At 47.6% G+C, this 18,561-nt stretch overlaps 1 protein-coding gene across 2 annotated transcripts in view; it reads right to left on the minus strand.

The window, feature by feature from the left end:
- SEMA3F (semaphorin 3F) overlaps positions 1-6,191 on the minus strand; it is a 365,356-nt gene extending 359,165 nt beyond the window's left edge. For both annotated transcript variants that reach the window (XM_069644139.1, XM_069644138.1), the window contains exon 1: positions 6,058-6,191. The gene's annotated coding sequence lies outside the window, so the exon portion shown is untranslated. The remainder of the gene's footprint in view (positions 1-6,057) is intronic.
- Positions 6,192-18,561: the final 12,370 nt, after the last annotated feature.

Raw genomic sequence — 18,561 nt, forward strand, 5'->3', positions numbered from 1 at the left:
AAAAAAATGGCATCACAAGAACTAGAGATTGCAATAAAAAAAAAAAAATCAGTGCTGTGGGGTCATGAGGATCTGTGCTGCATATTCCCTTTTCAGGAAAGACATAAATGACCAGGCGAGAGTCTCCTAGCAGTGACTAATTCAACAACAAAAAAACAAAACAAAACACTCCCGGCAGAGAAATTGCGATCTCGCTAAAGGTATACCAGATTTTTTTTTAAAGTACAAACCTGGAGACCATAGAAGGAGCGAGTGTGTGCCAGGGAGGTAGGGCTACCCACGTGGACTGCCTCTGTGTTTTCCAGTAGAGCTAAGAGACTAGGACCTCCCTTAATGCAGTGAAGTCTGACCCGGCATCATGAACCAGGCAGTGTGCCAAGCCCTTCATGCAGGAGGAGATATGGAATTGCAAACCTAACAGACATGGAGCAAATTAAGAAGCGAGGACCCTGCATGTGGAGGGCAGGGATTCCAAAGAAAGCTACAGCTCTCTGTAAATAAATCAAACCCCAGACTTGGCAAGCTTCACCCTGAACCCAGCTCTGCTCTTTGTCAGAAATCCACGGCCACTTAACTCAAGACATGGGGGGGGGGGGTTTACGAACTGATGTTTCTAGGTTACAAAATGAAGTTTGACTATCCGATTTCACCTGGGATTTCAATATGTATTTGGGCGAGGGAACCTCGAGGTATGTTGGCATTATGTTATTTGGGTCCGATGAACTCCTGCAACATCATTAGCGCCCATATTCTATTACCCCATGCCAGGACATCCATCAGCAGATCCCGCGTTACAGTGCTCAGGTATCCCTGTGTCAGCTTGACCCAACAGCTCATTGCACCCCTGCAGCCCTCTTTCAAGAGACCAGGCCCACCCAGCGTCTTAGGAACAGCGAAAGCAGTGGTAGCCAAACTGTCTCCCTCCATTTGACTCGGCCTACAGCTGCAGGTCCTGCAGCACTGGCTGATGGGGGCTGTAGGCCCGAACAACCGGAGGCGGACAGGGTTGGCTACTGCTCATCTACGTGTTCCATTCAGACATCAGAGAAAGGGTGTTCACACAGAGAACTACCAGTGGCTGGGGGATAGGCGTAGAAAACAAAAAGGCGACAGTGGGAGGGCTGTAGTTCAGTATCTCATAACTATTGGACCACATGGCCCAACGTGCAAAGCGACGGACCGAGGCAACGTGTGGCACGAGACACTGAGGGAATCTGCAACGAGGCTGTGAGATAGCCGCACCTAGGAAGTTGCTGAAATAGAATGAAACCATGGGTACAGCGGGACCCCCTCCTAGGTGTGCCTCTATAAAGCCTACACCGATTTCTCCGGTTCTTCGAGCACAGCGCTGCAAGTGGGACGGGAGAAATAACATTTGCATTCCTCTCTCCACAGCGTGAGATGAGCAAGTGCCCCTGCGTTTCATGTGCCAGTTCAACAGCTGAAAACACCGTAGAACAGATTGTGTAAATAGCTCCAACAACAACACGTAGTGTGTCGACAGCCAATGGGTACAGTGTACACGCAATACAGTTCTCCTGTCCATGCCCCTGGATCTCCCTCACATGGCATACAAGCCCCAGAATGCAATAGGCTGCTAACAGGTAAGAGTGGAGAGGTGAATCCGTGGGCACGAGTCCATCTGGTAGTGCTGGACCGTTTACTCTCTCGGCGATATGTACACGGCAATCATAGTGTCTGGCAAATATCTATACAAATCACATTCCCACCGTAAACGAATGGAATGGCGAACGGGGGCGGGGTACAATGCGTTCCGTATATTGCGGCACAGTCCAGCGGGGGCTAATCGGCAGAGGCTACCCTCCCCTCCCCACTTTTCCTGTTAAACGGATCGGCTGCTGCCATTAGCTTAATGCATTTCTCAATTGGAAACAATAATGAGTTCTGGAGTGGCGGTTCCAGTTTGCAGAGAAGTGCTTTTCTCGCGGGGCCGCTGCAAAAGATGAACTAACGGCTCCCGGGGTGGGCACTGGGGGAGGAGGCGCGGGAAGATGCTGGGGGGGGGGGGGGGTAAAGTAAAATACGGGCGCGGTGCGCCCATACGGGGGTGTTGGCACGCGTGAAAGCGGGATAGGTTGCTGCAAAGAGCGGGAGGAAGGTCGGGATATTGGGGGGGGGGGGTACTACAGCAAAACAAGAGAGCGGCTAGAGCACTAGGAATTCACCCTAACCTCGGGCATCGTTCTAAGCCCGAGGTCTGTCCTTCCCCAGTTCGGCAATGGCTTTGCAGGCGAAGAACGAGGGTCGGGGGGGGGGGGGTCGGGGGGGGGGGAGGTCGCCCCGAACGATGATGCCAGGGGTTAAGGGTCATTCTAAAGCTCCATCGCACCTTGTTTTGTTGGTTGAATGGGGGAACGACCCACAAAACAGTCCCTGACCTCGAGAATGCAACTGGGAAAATGACATATACCAAGTACAAGCCACTCCGCAACTAGAACATGCCGCGAGGCAACGCGATTGCACATGTGCATTCATCCATACACGTGGAGGCGCAAAGTAAGCTGGGCCGCCCGAAAGCAACTAGAAGCAGCGCCTAAACTCACGCTGCTGCAGCCGTTTCAGCAACTCGAAAAAGCAGTGGCACAAACCTCATTCTTTAATTCAACAGGGTATATATACTCGGGAAAGAGACTGAAAACGCAACGCATTTAGCCCCCACCCGAGCCGAGAAGCACCGAGGCGAGTCCTCTCATGGCGCCCAGTTATGTGCTCACTCGTCCATTCATACATTTAACTGCAGCTCGGCGGGAAACATGTTAACGACGTAGCAGCAGATTGGGGGAGGGGAGCGATATCACCGCAGCGACAGAGCAGGCAACGGGAGAATGAGGCGCTGGGCGAAGGGGCCCAGCAGGAGGGAGCGCTGTAAGGGCAAGTGGGAGAGCAGTGCCAGCACAACACGCCTCTTCTATTTTATATTCTGTCGGCCCGACAAACGCCACGTGGCGCTGTATTTGACGCGGTCGGCTTTACAAGTCTGGTCATTCATCCACTCCGGCACGGGGTAGCTCGGCTTTACAAATCTAATCATTCATCCATCCAATCCGAGGTGGGGTAGCTCGGCTATAAAACCAAGTATTAATTCATCCCGGCGCTGGGAAGCTCGGCTTTACATGTCTATTAATTTATCCTTCATCCATCCCGGCGCTAGGAAGCTCGGCTTTACATGTCCATTCATTTATCCTTCATCCATCCCGGCGCTGGGAAGCTCGGCTATACATGTCTATTAATTTATCCCTCATCCATCCCGGCGCCGGGTAGCTCGGCTATACATGCCTAGTCATGTATCCTTCATCCACCCCGGCGTGGGGTAGCTCGGCTATACAAATCTAATCATTCATCCATCCACTCCGAGGTGGGGTAGCTCGGCTATATAACCAAGTATTCATCCATCCATCCCGGCGCTTGGAAGCTCGGCTATACATGTCTATTCATTTATCCTTCATCCATCCCGGCGCGGGGTATCTCGGCTATACATGTCTATTCATTCATCCTACATCCACTCCGGCGTAGGGTACTTTAGCTATATAAGTATTCATCATCCATCCCGGCGCCGGTTAGCTCGGCTATACATGTCTATTCATTTATCCTTCATCCACCCCGGCGTGGGGTAGCTCAGCTTTACAAATCTATTCATTCACCCATCCACTGCGACGTGGGGTAGCTCGGCTATACACGTCTATTCATATATCCTTCATCCACCCCGGCGTGGGGTAGCTCGGCTATACACGTCTATTCATATATCCTTCATCCACCCCGGCGTGGCGTAGCTCGGCTATACACGTCTATTCATTTATCCTTCATCCACCCCGGCGTGGGGTAGCTCGGCTATACACGTCTATTCATATATCCTTCATCCACCCCGGCGTGGGGTAGCTCGGCTATACACGTCTATTCATTTATCCTTCATCCACCCCGGCGTGGGGTAGCTCGGCTGTACACGTCTATTCATTTATCCTTCATCCACTCCGTCGTGGGGTAGCTCGGCTATACACGTCTATTTATTAATTAATTAATCCATCCAGTCCGTCGTGGGGTAGCTCGGACTCACATGTGAAACGAATGCCAGAGGAGTCAATCAAGTGTGACGGGGCAGAAAGTGGCAGCGCAATGGGTAAGCAAGACGGGGCAGAAGGAGGGAGAGGTGAGAGAAGGTGAAAGTGCAGGTAGCAGAGGCTGGCAGGCTGCTGATGGAAGCAACGGCTCTATAGGGCGAGTGACAGCGTGAAGGTAAACGAGGGGCTACAGAGAAAGAGGGAGCTTCAAGGCTGCAGGGGGAAATCGGCGTGTTGTAGCGCGGCTGCCTGTAGCGGAGTAAGCGAGGAAGGAGAGATCAGGCTCACGGCGAAGCGCTACAATGACGCGAGAGATACTGTGGGACAAAGTCACATGATCGAGCGAAAGTGACAAATACAGAGGTCACCAGGCAAAGATTGGCAAGACACGAGGCCCGCGGAAGCATAACAAAAATCACAGGTGCGAGGGGGCGCGATGGCCACGGAAGCGCCGGGGAAAGAAGAGCCATGTCGCAAAATAGGCGAAGAGTCGCACTAGCGGCATGGGAAGGGGTGGTCATTTGTCAAGTCTCTCGCTGGCGAAGGACCCTGGAGGCCTAGTATTGCTGGACGCAGAACAAGCGCAGAGGCAAAGCGACCAAGTAGAAGGCGAGAGTGACAGGTACGAGGACAGAGGCGACAGGTAGGGAACCGCGGTCAGAAACACGCGCAGGAATAGGGACGATGCAGAGCCGCATGCGGAAACGAAACGTTAAGAAACAATTGCAAATGGTATTAAGTGGACAGATGCGGGCGCGACAGGGCAAAGTCGCTGCCCAGGGCTAAGGGACAGAGTCACGGGTTACACCTCCATGCCAAAGGCACAGAGTCGTAGTAGAAGATCCCCCCATGCCAAAAGGGACAGAGCCGCGGCAGGAGAAGACCTCCATGCCAAAGGGACAGTCGCGGAGCGATCCCCCATGCCAAAAGGGACAGAGTCGCAGCAGGAGAACATCCCCATGCCAAAGGGACAGAGTCGCGGGGCGATTCCCCCATGACAAAAGGGACAGTCGTGGGGGAAGATCCCCAAGCCAAAAGGGACAGAGTTGCGACAGGAGAAGATCCCCAAGCCAAAAGGGACAGAGTTGCGGCAGGAGAAGACCCCCAAGCCAAAAGGGACAGAGTTGGCCAAAAGGGACAGTCGCATGATTAGAGCCTCATGACAAAGGGACAGAGCCATGGGGGGAAATCCCAATGTCAAAGGACAGAGTAGAGGGCCCCTGGAAGGCAGCGACAGATCCACAGGTGTGAGGTCTAGATGAAGGATAACATGCTCAGAAAAGAGACATGTAGACAGGAGAGAACCATGGACCAAATATGGGGAAGAGAGAGGGGAAGTGACGGCCACAGATGGAAACACCGGGGATGCAATAGAGACCCTGGTAACTATGGAAGTGCACGGGAAGGAGTGTAGCCACAGGCAGTAGACACCCGGGGACAAAGCCAACATGCCTGGTTGTGTGTGGGGCAAGGCTACTTTATGAATGCTGGCCAGAGAAGACCGGGAAAAGAAATAAAGGGGGTGAGACAGGGAGACAAGACGACAACAAATAAACGAGAGAGTGGGGGAGAAAAAGACGAGGGCAGCAGGCACGGGATAAAGATCAGCTGTGGTGTAGACGGGCCGAGAAATTAAGGTAAGAAACATGACAAAATATATTCGAACGGACGTCTTTTTGCTACTGGAGAAAACTACATGGTTTTTTTGACAGCACCCGAAACTCCACCTGTCCGCTGCATTTACCCAGCACCGCACCCAAGCGTCGTATGCCCTCTGACCCACTGCCCTAGATCCGAACCTACTCTTCAGAGTCACTGTCCGTGTGCGGCCGCGCACACATCATCCCCCGTTGGGACCCCAGACTGTACCCCTCCACTGGAGAAGATCGCCATACACTGCCCATCAGAATCCAGTGCCAGGAGATCCACCGCCTCCTACCCCTACAGCCAGGAGTCTCCCCACAGTGGCACTCCTACATACCTGCGAAGGGGGTCCTCTACTTTTCACACCTCCAGCTCCATGTCGGCCGCGGCCCCCTGGCGGGGTCAGTGGGGTACCTCCGGGTGCGTCACCTGCAGGGTGGAGATTCGGGCAATCCGTGGAGAGCTGCGCCCTACATCCAGAGTACACGAAGGCGGATAGAGGCCACCCTGTGATCGGCTGTGCACGACGAGGAGGGCACTGAAGGAAAAACGGATAGAGGGTGGTGGCAGGGCACCCCAAGCGAGCCCCACCAACGATAAGGGCTCACTGAGTCGAACCCCCGGATTACTGGTCGGGCGGGGGGATTCCGGGCACACTCCCGGGTTGTCCTTGTTCACTTTCGAGCACTCAAGGTTCAAGGCACAGTGCCTACGGTCGTTCAAATATAATCCGAACCCAGAAGTGTTGCCGAGCACAATGCAAGGTACTCCAAACTCACTAAAGGTATCCGAATCCACGAAAGAATGGGTTGTGTTCACTGCTAATTAATTCGTAGCGATAGGCTCTCCAAGCCGCTGACTGCTTCAGGTTCCAGCACAGAGCCACGGGTGCACTGCACACACCTCTCTGCCCGGGCTGCACTCCCACTGAACGCTCTCCACCTCACGCTGCCCGCTCCCACTTCCTAGAAACGCCCTCGCCATGGCCATTGGTCCTTCGCCTGCGGCGATCTGCATAGCCACGCCTCCTCGCCCGTGGGGGCGGTGCGATAACGCTCCCCTCTGCTGGTGCGCCCTTCACCTGTTCCCCCTCCTTCCTCAGCTCTGCGCAGTAAGTGCACTGTATTTGCAGGCGCAGTCGGCTCAGCGTTTCTTAACGAAGACATCTCAATTCAGTTTAATGTGACTTTATTAGCATGGCACGGTTACTTACTGGCAACTGCTGCCAACGAAGTGCTTATTACGTACGAGTTAAATGCCGATAGCCACGCGAGTCGTACACACACTGTCTTCTTCCCCACTCGCATATATGTTTGTTCTTAGACTTTCACCCTAAAACCTGATTGATGTTAGATTTTTTATTTCTTGGTGCAACAGCCTCAGATTTAATGATAACGATTAAGATTGCAGTTGCAAAAAATGAGCGGGCAAAATGTGCTTGCTCAATAATTTACCATTGCACGTCAAGGAGCTCCACCTCACCTACGCAGAAACCTTGCAAGCGCACCGTGAACTGCATGAAGTCAGGGCTTTAAGTGGGGTAAGAAATCGAGGGGCGGGGGGTTTAATTTGGGGGCGTGGTTTGCAGGATGGGCATGGCCTGAAAAGTAGACAAACCATAGTAAGGTACCAAACAAATGTATAAATGCTTACATGCATTTATATATTTGTATGTTAATGTTAAAGGATATTTATGCTGCACACTTTCACCACCGCAGTAGTCCCCTGGCGCTCTGGCAGATCTGAAAGGGAAAGATGGTGGCCTGGGTTAGTAGAAATGAGCGGGAGAAGAGCAAGAGACATGTGATGTGTTGTTGGCAACATCAGTCCGGTTAACACCGTTCGTTGCGCACCTTCACCACCGGAGTAGACCCCTGCCGCTATGGCAGATCTGGAAGGAAAGAGGGTGGGCTGGGTTAGTAGGACTGAGCGGTAGAAGAGCAAGAGAGCTGTGATGTTCGTTGATCTTAAGTGTGCTTTTCGGTTGGTTGCTGTATACCTTACTATGGTTTGTGTACTATGCAAGTCATCTTTAATAAACATAGAAATATGTTGCATATTTCTATGTTTATAAAAGATGGTATGAAAAGTACCCACACCATAGTAAGGTACGCACATAAATATATAAATGCTTACTTTTAAATATTTGTTTGCATACCTTACTATCGTTTGTGTACTTCAAGATGGCTTGAAAAGTACACAAAACATAGTAAGGTACGCACACAAATATATACAAATTATATATTTGTGTGTTTACCTTATGGTTGGCATACTTTTAAAGCCATCTTTTTATGTTTATATAAGATGGCTTGAAAAGTACACAATTCAATCCATCTTTCATAAAGCTTTGACGAGGGACAAAGTCTGAGGCGTCTGTGTCCCTTGGCAATGCTTTATAAAAGATGGCTTGAATTGTGTACTTTTCAAGCCTTCTTTCATAAACATAGAAATTAGCAAAGAGTCCCCATGTTCTCCGAGGATCAAAGACACCTCAGTGACCTGGGGAGGGCGGCAGGAAAACAAGAGGACAGTAACTTACTTTTGTGACACCCCTTGAAAGGGGTCACAAGAGAAAGTACAGTGACTGACAGAAGTGCCATCCAGCCACAGCTGTGGCTGTCTGGTACTTCTTTCAGCTAGCCTGACTCGAAAATGGCGGGCGCATCTCCCGTCGCGGCTGTGGCAGGAAAATGTGTCCTTCCATGGTGTGGTGGGGGCCCCAGCTCAGCCCCACTTTTGGGAGACTGCCGGGTAGGGTGACCAGACATTAAAAAAAAACAGACAGACAATAGACATAAAAGTAGGACAACCGCAAATACAATAAAACGGTAGTCCTACTTCTATGTTGCTGGCCTTTTGCGTGGGGCTGGGAGGGTGTGTGCTCCCAGGCACAATCCTCCCATTGGAGGAGTGCGCCGGGGAGGGTAAGGGGGAGAACATGGGTGCGTGAAACGCATTTCAAACCACATTCACGCTGGAAGAGTGGTGCTGGGACCCGATTTTGGGATTTCAAAATCCGGTCCTGCCAGAAACTGGGACCATAGCTCCCACCCTTGGAAACCCTGAATGGGGTTTTTAAAATTAAAAAAACTCCCGGGATGCACAGCGATTTCTCCGTACAGTCCCGGGAAAACCGGGGCAACTGGTCACCCTACTGCCGGGGCCTGGCCCGGTCCACTTAGCACTGCATGCAGTGATGCATGAACATCCCATGCTCACGGCTTTGTTGCATTTTGCTCGATTAGCTGCAATTCCACAACTCCACCATGCATTCTCAAATCATGGTGTACAGTGTGGACATGCTAGGATCATCAGGGGTGCAACAGGACAATCTGGTCGGGGGTGGGTTGGCTCATCCTACAAGTGGTGGTGTGAGAAATTCGACCATCCTCACAGTGGGTGAGCGCTTGCTTTGGCTTTTTTGAAATTTTAAATGAAATGGAATGATGGTAGATCAACCTCCGGAAAATGTGTGGGGCTAATCTGCACACATTTTCTGATGTTCACCACACAGCATATGCAGAGACACGTTTACTCTGGGTGGACACAGCCTACAGGTGCAGTCCCCCTGGTCATATTTAGTTGGGATATGACAGGAGGACTACATGATGCATCTTCAGTAGGGGGATGACCAAACATTCCCCTGCCATGGCCAGCCTGATTAACTACCAAAGTTTCCATGGATCCTCCCTGTCCTTTTGTTGGTCATGCAGCTGGTGGCAGCGACTCACCTACTATTCACAGGGTAATTGAAACAGGCCCATATGGGGCATGGCGGCATAGTCTAAATAGGAAATAGGAAACCCTAATAACCTTTCATATGCACTGTGTGAACCTGAAACCAGCTCCCGCCCTCAGTATCGATTGACAGTGAACTGTCATGTCTGGGACTTCATGTTCACAGTATTTCACACTTCAGGGGGACTCCACACATAAGGTACAAGTATGTGATTTGCAGAAGCCAGAATTCTGGTCTCGCGACAGCTTCAATGAGGACCTGCCACTTTAATCAGGAACCACAGCAAGCTCTGTTAACTAGAGGGACCCTTTTATTTACAACAAACAGGAAGATTGGTGGGGCTTAGTATTACATGTTTTCACCCCTTTACCTTTTCTGTTGCAAAGCACTCTTGTTATGACCTCACGTATACAGAAGATTATTGTTGAGGACCCAGGATAGGTTAATTAAGGCAGGCTTAGCTTACACCAATCCCTATTGTCCATTTGGCTTTAAGAGGGCTGAGACCCTCTTTTGGCAGATCACCTGAAGACTTCACCAGAAGCAGAAGGAAGAACTCACACTGGACCCTGGCTGAAGGTACAGTCTGCCTTACATCTTCCACCAGCTAAGGAAGTCCTGGACCTCCAAGAGGGAAGCAAGATCCCTAAACTTCTCCCAGGGATCAGAGGGAGATATCGAATCCAGAGGACCCTCCAGCAGCTCTCGAAATGGTACCCTGCCTGCACACTGCTTGCCCTGCTAGGCTCTGCAGCTAGCTTCCTAAATGGCAAGTGCCAGTGAGTCTCTGAACCCAAAACCAAGGACAAGGCATCTGCCTACAACGCACTCCTCAGCTTTGGGACATCCACCTTAAAGGCCGACACAAGCCCAGCGAAGAAGCTAGAAGTGCCTCAACAAGCATATATCGACGTCCACTTTAATTGGCATTTTAGAGCCAGTCAAGTCCCTTGAGCTGCAATCAACTTGTGGGATACATCTACCAGCCCAGCAGAATCCCCTACCTCACCAAACTACATTTCAGAAGTCACAAGCAGAATGGCTGCGCTGACTCTGTTGAGCATGATTGCCTTGCATCAAAACTGCGTTTTACAGCTACAAAAAAAATGTCTGTGCTGTCTCATCAGCCACACATGGGGCAAGATGAAACACAGAACACCCGAGAATTGTTGCCAGTAATTTCTTCATTTGCACTAGATAAAAGAAGTCAAAGGCAATGCTACTATGCTGCCTGCTCAAAACTGAAAAAAAGAAAATATTCTGCCTTTTAAAATGACTGTGCCCTGATGCTCTTTTTCATCTTTTCAACAGTACATAGTTCTGTTCCAGTGAGACCCAGGTAGGTCCATCCTTATTCAGGTTGTGCTCCAGCAAAAAGGGGGCATTTCTCATTGAATGACAGGCTGTGCCAGGCAAGATCTGTGAAATAACAAAGAACTTCACTTCCACCATACGCGAAAATGCTTTACTTTTGCAACAAAATATCACAGCGAAACTCTTCACAAAAAGCCACCTTCTCATTCCTAGCTCATGTCAGTTTCAAAGGACCTTATATTTGGACAGATGCTTGTGCATTAGAAAAATGACGGGGGCTTTGGAAAGGTTCAGAAAATCGATGAGAGGAAGTGCGCATTGTAAAGTGACAGCCAAGGAAAATTAAATACGTGTAAAATGGTGCTTTTTACAAACAAGAAAATATCTGTTTAAAAGTGAAATGTTGAATTAAGGCCCTGTCCGTGCATAGAAATGTGATGTGGGTTTGTTTTAAAACACATATAGGATATTTTAGTCCAACAGTCTTGCTTTCTGGTTCAGAAAAAAAAATACATTTGCTGTGAAGCCAGCAATAAACAGGTTTGACCGGTCCTGGCTTCATAGGGCCCTGCCTTTCCTCACTAAAGGGTCTACCTCCCCCCAATTGGATCAGCATCTGGGGCATATGAATAGGCAAGGGTGAAGCATCTCACACCCTTATCAGACATTGTGGCAGTCTACCAGCCTGGGATAAAGTATTTCCAGGACACATAGGTGTGACTTTCTGGTAGCACCTCCCCTCCACTCAAACTGGAAAGCTTCAAAGGCAACTCCATGGCAACACTGGACTCAGGCTGGCTAGAGCCTGACATTTGGATCTGGGTTGGGAAAATTAGCCTTATTTGGAAGACAAAGCCGGTACATTCGGGGCAAAAGACAAGACAGACAACACAGTAAGGCGAATGTTTAACAGTTTAAATGTCATTTTGTGCCATCAAAACGAGACATTGTAGCTTTTCCTAGCATGTAGGGGACTCAAACGGCAGGAAAATGTAAATCACGGGAAAAGTATACTTGGTGCAACTTTGAAATTTAACGTAAATATGCTCTGTGATAATACAAAATTGTAGAATTTCAGGTGAAATATTTCCCACCAAAAGTTGCGAAAGATTATTAGAAGGGCTAAATAATACTGTATAAACTTGGGAGTTGGAATGCCATGCTCTGTGTGAAATATGTCATTTCTCTATGTGATTTTCAAAAGTGCCACAAATGTAAAAATGTGCAATTGATGTCATAACAGATTTTGACAAAAAAACTGTGGGAGGGCAATGGGCATTTTAAGCACACACCATAAAAATTGATGTCATGACCCTGAAGTCCAACCGGCTAACAGGAAGGCAGTGACAGTCACCCCTGACCAATCCAGTTGTTAGAGACATGTCAAGCCAAAAGTCTGCCCCCGTAGTAAATCCTGTGATGTCATCCGCCTTATAAAAGGTGTAGGCTCAGAGAGACAAAGGACTGACTATCCTGACTGTCTCTCCTGACATCTGCTGCAACATCTCCAGAGATCCAGACATTACTACTCACCCTGCAGATTCCAGATTCCCATGCAAGGAAAGGGATAGCTGATACAGACCCTACTATCCAGGCGGAACCACCCTTCAGAACTAAACCCCACAAGAAAATCCCACTAATTCAGGGAGAAAGGGGAAAGGTGTCTGAATCCTCATTGGGATTATCTAGCGCTACCTGCTCACCCTGCAATCCACTTTATCCCGCTGATGCACCTCGCTATCTATTGAGACCAGACTCTGTTGGCCAGCTGTCCCCTTCTAGGAGAGCCTGCCACTGTGCTGTGACCAGATCCTTGTACGCTGTCCAGAAACCTGGTTGGTGGTCCCAAATCCCAAACTCAAGTGCTGATTGTAAGTATCACCCCATCCCATAGCAAAACATAGCTTATCCCATTCTGATACTTTGCCTTTGTTCCAGCCTATCATTAATCCTGAAAGTACCCTGGTAACTTGTTAAAATATTCTGATTCCTCTGTGCATCCTGTTTTTGATTTCTAGCTGTTAGTGTCATTTTTCACCATCCTTATAATCCATTGTATAAATCCATAGTCATATTTTGAATAATTTAATTAATTCCCATATAGAGCTGAACGCTGCGTGAATAGGTTAACTTTTCAAATTAACCTTCGAGTATACCGTGTCTTTCTTTAACAATCTAGTCACTAAAATATAGTTCCAGTAAAATGGATAATTTCCTTTCCAAACCGATTTTCCCTGTCAACTGCTTTCACTTTTAAAACAGAATTTCCTTTCCTGTTAAGAATCTCATCCAGTCATTAATTTAGCATTACCCTTTCACTTTCATGTTATTCAATAGCCGGTAAGATAGCTCAGCGGGTTGAGCGCTCACTGCTTCGATCTGAATGTGATCTGCAGGTCGCAGGTTCCGGCAAGGCCAACTCAGCCTTTCATCCTTCCGAGGTAGATAAATGAGTAACAATTTCAGTTGGGTGATATTGTATTTAAATGTGTTCTGTAAAGCGCATTGGACTAAGGCGCTATAAAAAATAACACATCATTATCGTTATATTATCCCTGTGATGTGCATTTGTCCCTCAGCATGAAAACCGCATTCCGATTTGTCTGTTTCACCCGTTTTTAAAGCTGTTTTGACATTTAAACCCGTGAAAATTAGCAAATGTAATTTCCTCACGTGTGATTTGTTGCACTGTGTGTTCCTTTCAAAGTTGATTTTCTGAATCGTATGCCCATTGCTAGTACATTGTTTTGTAGTTTATAAGTGTTCTGACTTCTTTGATACAGTCATACTCATTTCTACCTTATTCATTCAACCGCACATGTAAAACAAATATTTACTAATTCCGAGTGCTATTTTGTGCAATTGCAACAGTTTTTAAATCCGATTTCGTGGGGGAAGGTCAGATCTTAAATCTGTTTGATGCCTAGTATACCTGACGCCTTGCTACTCCTTTCTATCCACCCAGAATTCAGTTAATCAGGGTTTGAGGGAGCATTGCAGGGGGAAATCCTAACTGGGGTGCTATTTACCTGAAAAGTAAAATTGCTCCCATTCATTTGTGCTTTGTGTATGTTAGATTAGAAGGTCAAACTAAGTGTATCCTATCATTTACAGTGTAATTATCACCCCGCTGGTGATTGCTGCCCAATATTAAATTTCTGTGATTTCATTTGGATTTTAAAATAAATAAATATTGTATTACCACCCACTGGACTGGTTCATGGTCCATTGTGGCCCGGGGTATTTTTAAAAGGGGGTGTGAGACGGGATGGGTGACATCTCAGTTTGAATTTCTAGTAAAATAAAGTAAAAGTGTTTTAATTGTTCACTGCCACTTAGGCCAGTATCAAGAGTTGTGGTCTGGTGTGTGACTCCCCATTAGAATCCTTAACAGACTGCAATGCAGCAATCACTTAAAGACTTCCAAGATACCTCGACCAGTGCTTCAGAACCGCCAGCCAGCGCTGAGACAACGATTGCTGCCACGAGCGCCATGTAGGCCAGCCTGCATCCGTCCGTCCAGCTTCACTTGCCGAACAGCCTGCTGCCTCAAAACTGTAGCTGTATCCCATCTTGAACTCCGTCACAGAAGCTGCATAGCACCCTGAAACGGACTCGACCCTGTTGAGCACCAAGAACACCTACAAGCACAAGGTACATTGTGGTTCTGTCCCCCAGGTCTTTCTCCAAAGGCCCCTAGAGACATTTTACCACCCATTGCTCTCTTTTTGCTGAAACCAAGTATCCTTGAACTGTTGCGATTATTTACTATACCAACTACCCTACCGTCAGTATCCAGAGTGCATCCCTTTTCCTCCTTAGGAACTCTCTGTCCTCTACATTCGTTTACAGGATGGGTTGAATTTCATAGTGTACTAGAACTGTCTTTTGTGATAATAATAGAGTTGATATTTTTATATAACCTTGACTGGACAGTTCCTTATATTATTGACTAATTGTATTTTTGCTGTGTTGCAACTAACCAACGATCCACAAACATTCGGAGATAACCCTGCCGTTCCGTCAACGTCACCAACATTTTACAAGGATGTTTAGAATGTGCTTGTGTTTCCGATCTGTTCGGATCCCTTCTGGTGTACTAGAGGTGTGGGGCTGATTGATGGTTTAGAAACCCATATTCATCCTTGGACATCTGGTGCCCTGGAAGTTGTTTCATCACAGGTCGGGAAGGTGTTACCTGCAGGGTCTTTGTGTGGGCAGTGCATATAAGTGACCCCTTCCTGTTCTTCTCCAACAAATGTTAATGGGAACCACTGCAAATTATTAGAAAATGCTGTAATATAAGGCATATTCGGCCAATGACATTGGCCAAATCACGATAGGCTGTATAGCCAAAACACATTTTTGTTCTTGCCTGTGAGCCAGGTAATGCTGTGGTTGTGCTGTATTGTGTGTGGTGGTTTTTGTCAGTTGGTATCGTGACGTGCATGTCCGGCTTTATTGTTCAATAATCCCATGTAAACCTGTGTGGGGCTATGGTTGCAGCATCTTGGAAGAGCAGTGGGAAGTCTGAAAAGAGGCCCCACAGTTCAATACAAATTGTGATCTCTGAATTTGTGCCCCGGCACAGCGTAACCCGACATTGTACACATTAACCATTACTCCACACAATTTGCAAAATAGCTATAACTTGCACACAACTCGGAGCCCTATCTTTTCGGATAGTCACACTTCAACAGAGCAATCTTGCCCTATTCCCTCTAATCCTACGTTAGTCACCTACGTCACCCCCACTATTTAAGATTCTGAAGCACCAGGAGACCATGGAAATGGCAGAAGGTGTGCTGTACAAGACGCAGTGATATATCATAAGTGCATAGCAACACATTTCACTCATTCTCATGTGGAACATATCTCTACACGGCCCAAGAACCCCTGTTGAGAGGCAGACTTAGCAGCGTAGATTAATGTTGGTTCTGCTGCAGTCAGTTTGCTGTACTTGAAGCTCTTTTGCCCTGACATGCTGGTGAGAATATATATCCTCCTGTCAAGTAAAAAAGATAAAGGGGTTTATTTTGTTAGCCACTGTAATTGTCTTGGAAGAAGCAACAGATTTGGCAGGTAACTGGAGCTTTGTATGTGCTTTCACTTGTAAATGTTCATCTGTGCCAATATATCATAAGGATTGTGTTCTCCTCAAGAAAGCACTAGGGGTGATCAAGGTCCAATGAGGGATTGTCCAGATTGTTGCGTGGGTGGGAATCACCCATGCATGCATCCATAGTCACATTGTTGGATGATTGAATGCATGGTCACAGTGATTCCACCTTCCTCCTCTGAGGCATGCAGGGATGACATGAACTGATTGCCTGATGACCAGACACAGTATTTATTGGGCATCCTAAACAACTCCTGGGTATGGGATGGGTATGGGATGGTGTAAATTGCAGTGGTAGCTGGCAAGTTTTTTTTATTTTATTGGAGGCGCATACATATTTCCCAATAATCAGCATGAGTGACCAAACATAGCGAAGGAAGCCAAACTGACTATGATGGTTTTTGGGAGTTCTTAAATAAGGGAATAACATGGTTTTTGTACCACACTTTTTTGTAAACATGTTTTAAAATAAAAACCTACAATTGTCACTTAATTCTGTTATTACTATTATTATTATGGTATTTATTGAGACCTAGCTTCGAGAAGCAACGGAGCTCTTCACAGAGGTATATAACAATACAGATACACAACGGAGTGCTTTACAGAGGTATACAACAGTACAGAGGCATGACGGAATGCTTTTCAGAGGTACCCACCGAACAGATATGCAGCAGGGGGTAGGATACAGAGGATGGGTACAGCTGCACAGTGTGGCAGGAAGGAGAAAGGTGGACAACATCTAGAGAATTAGGTGGTGAGGGGGGTGACGTGATGGCCTAGGTGTAGAGGACAGACTCCTTGAAGAGGTGGGTCTTGAGTTCTTCTCTGAATTGTAGGAGTGTGGCAGTGAGTGTGATGCTAGGCAGCTAGGGGGCGGAACCAGGCTACCTCTTCCTCTAAACACTTACAGGTTTGTGCATGTTCAGAGGACATACAGAGGTCTCCAAGGAACAACGCTGCCGGCGAAGGAGATAAGATTACCAACAAATGACCGCAACCAGAGCCGAGCAGCTCTCTCCACATCTGGCAATCGAAGTACGTCATTTAGAGACAAACCCAGTCCAGAGACACAAAAATTGATGAAACAGAGAGATTGGTCCTCTGTTGACACATGGAAGATTAGCCAACACCACCTTGCCCAACTCAGTCCTGAGGAATGCTTTAGAACACAACTATACCAACACCACGTTCTTTGTTCTAAGCTGGAAACACAAAAAAGTGTCAACTTGTTAGGTGCATCTCCACAAGCACTGCACTCTCAGTCACCTTGTACTAACCCTCACACTGTCTATGGCTATGAGACAGCTACATTATATGATGATATAATATAATGAAAAACATGGGCTTTTAAGTTCCTTTGTATGTAAACTTCAAAGGGATGCTGTTCCTTTTCTTGTAATAAAACATGTTTTGTACCATAAAAAGGTTGTGATCTACTGAATGTAAACACAGATCTCAAGTACTACTGTCTGTTTCATGCATGCTGTACTATACCTGTAAGTGTTTAGAGGAAGAGGTAGCCTGGTTCCAGCCCATAGCTCCCTAGTGTACACGTCTTTCTGATCCAGGCCCCCCTATAACAAAAAAGAGGTCACCCCCTCCCCCCTTCCTTTTTACAAACCCGGTGAGTTTGATGCTGACAGGGAGGAGGTTCCATAGTCTTGGGGTGTAGACAGACTAAGGCCTGTTTTCTGGTCCTTTCCTTTTTGCAGCAGCGGATTTCATGTCTGCACATGACCTGGCTTCTGGTGGTGGGTGCACTGTCTGCTGAGTTTCTCCCCAAGGTAGCTGGGTGACTTGAGGGCGATTGCCTTATAGATGATGCAGCAAGACTTGAAGTTGATTTGTGCATGCAGTGCGAGCAAGTGAATGTCAATGAGGGCCGGGGTGATGTTGTTCTATCTACTTAGACCCTTGAGGAGGCATTGCCTCCAGTTCTCAGGGGCACATGGGAGGACGGTGGGAGCCTGTCGAGGAAGGCTTTGTCCCCATCCAGGTGGGATAGGACCAGTGCGTGAACGGTGGATCTAAAGCTGTCTGGCGGGAGGAAGGGCCTGACTTTCCACAGGTAGTAGGGAAGCTCTGTCATTTTTTTGTATCAGAAAAAAGAAATGCCAAGATAATGGCCCAACAGCTGGAATCGCCTTTAAATAATGTATTCAATAAATTATTAGGTCCTGGAGTCCTCAAATGACTGTGGTAGAGGAGCAGGTGGTCATCTTCGCCCTGGTCTATGCCCCCTTAGCACTGACCTATTGGGATGACCGATGAAGAGCCACAATTGGTAACCTATGTATGACTCCTTGCAATGTTCCTGTACCACGCCAAGTATATGAGAGGCGATATGCATTCAGGAAACCATTTATAGTGTACCCCCAAGCTGACATAATGGAGGAAAGTTACCAAGAAGGATGCTCATTGCCGAGTTGTCAAAATGCAGGCATGAACAGAATGGATGTACGTTAGAATAAAGTCTGACGACAGTGAAAGAATATCGTAAAAAAGATATGAGACCTTATGCTGAAACTATATGAAAATACCTAAGGATGACGATAAAACTGAAGAACTAAGGGAAACATGCATTCAATGACACAGTAATCATGAACACGAAGAAGAATGAAGTGACTCGCTGGTCAATAACTGTAAACATAATGAAAAGCAAGGTAGAA

Source organism: Ambystoma mexicanum, chromosome 2p (assembly GCF_040938575.1).
Source record: "Ambystoma mexicanum isolate Mex_15411 chromosome 2p, UKY_AmexF1_1, whole genome shotgun sequence".
NCBI lineage: Eukaryota > Metazoa > Chordata > Amphibia > Caudata > Ambystomatidae > Ambystoma > Ambystoma mexicanum.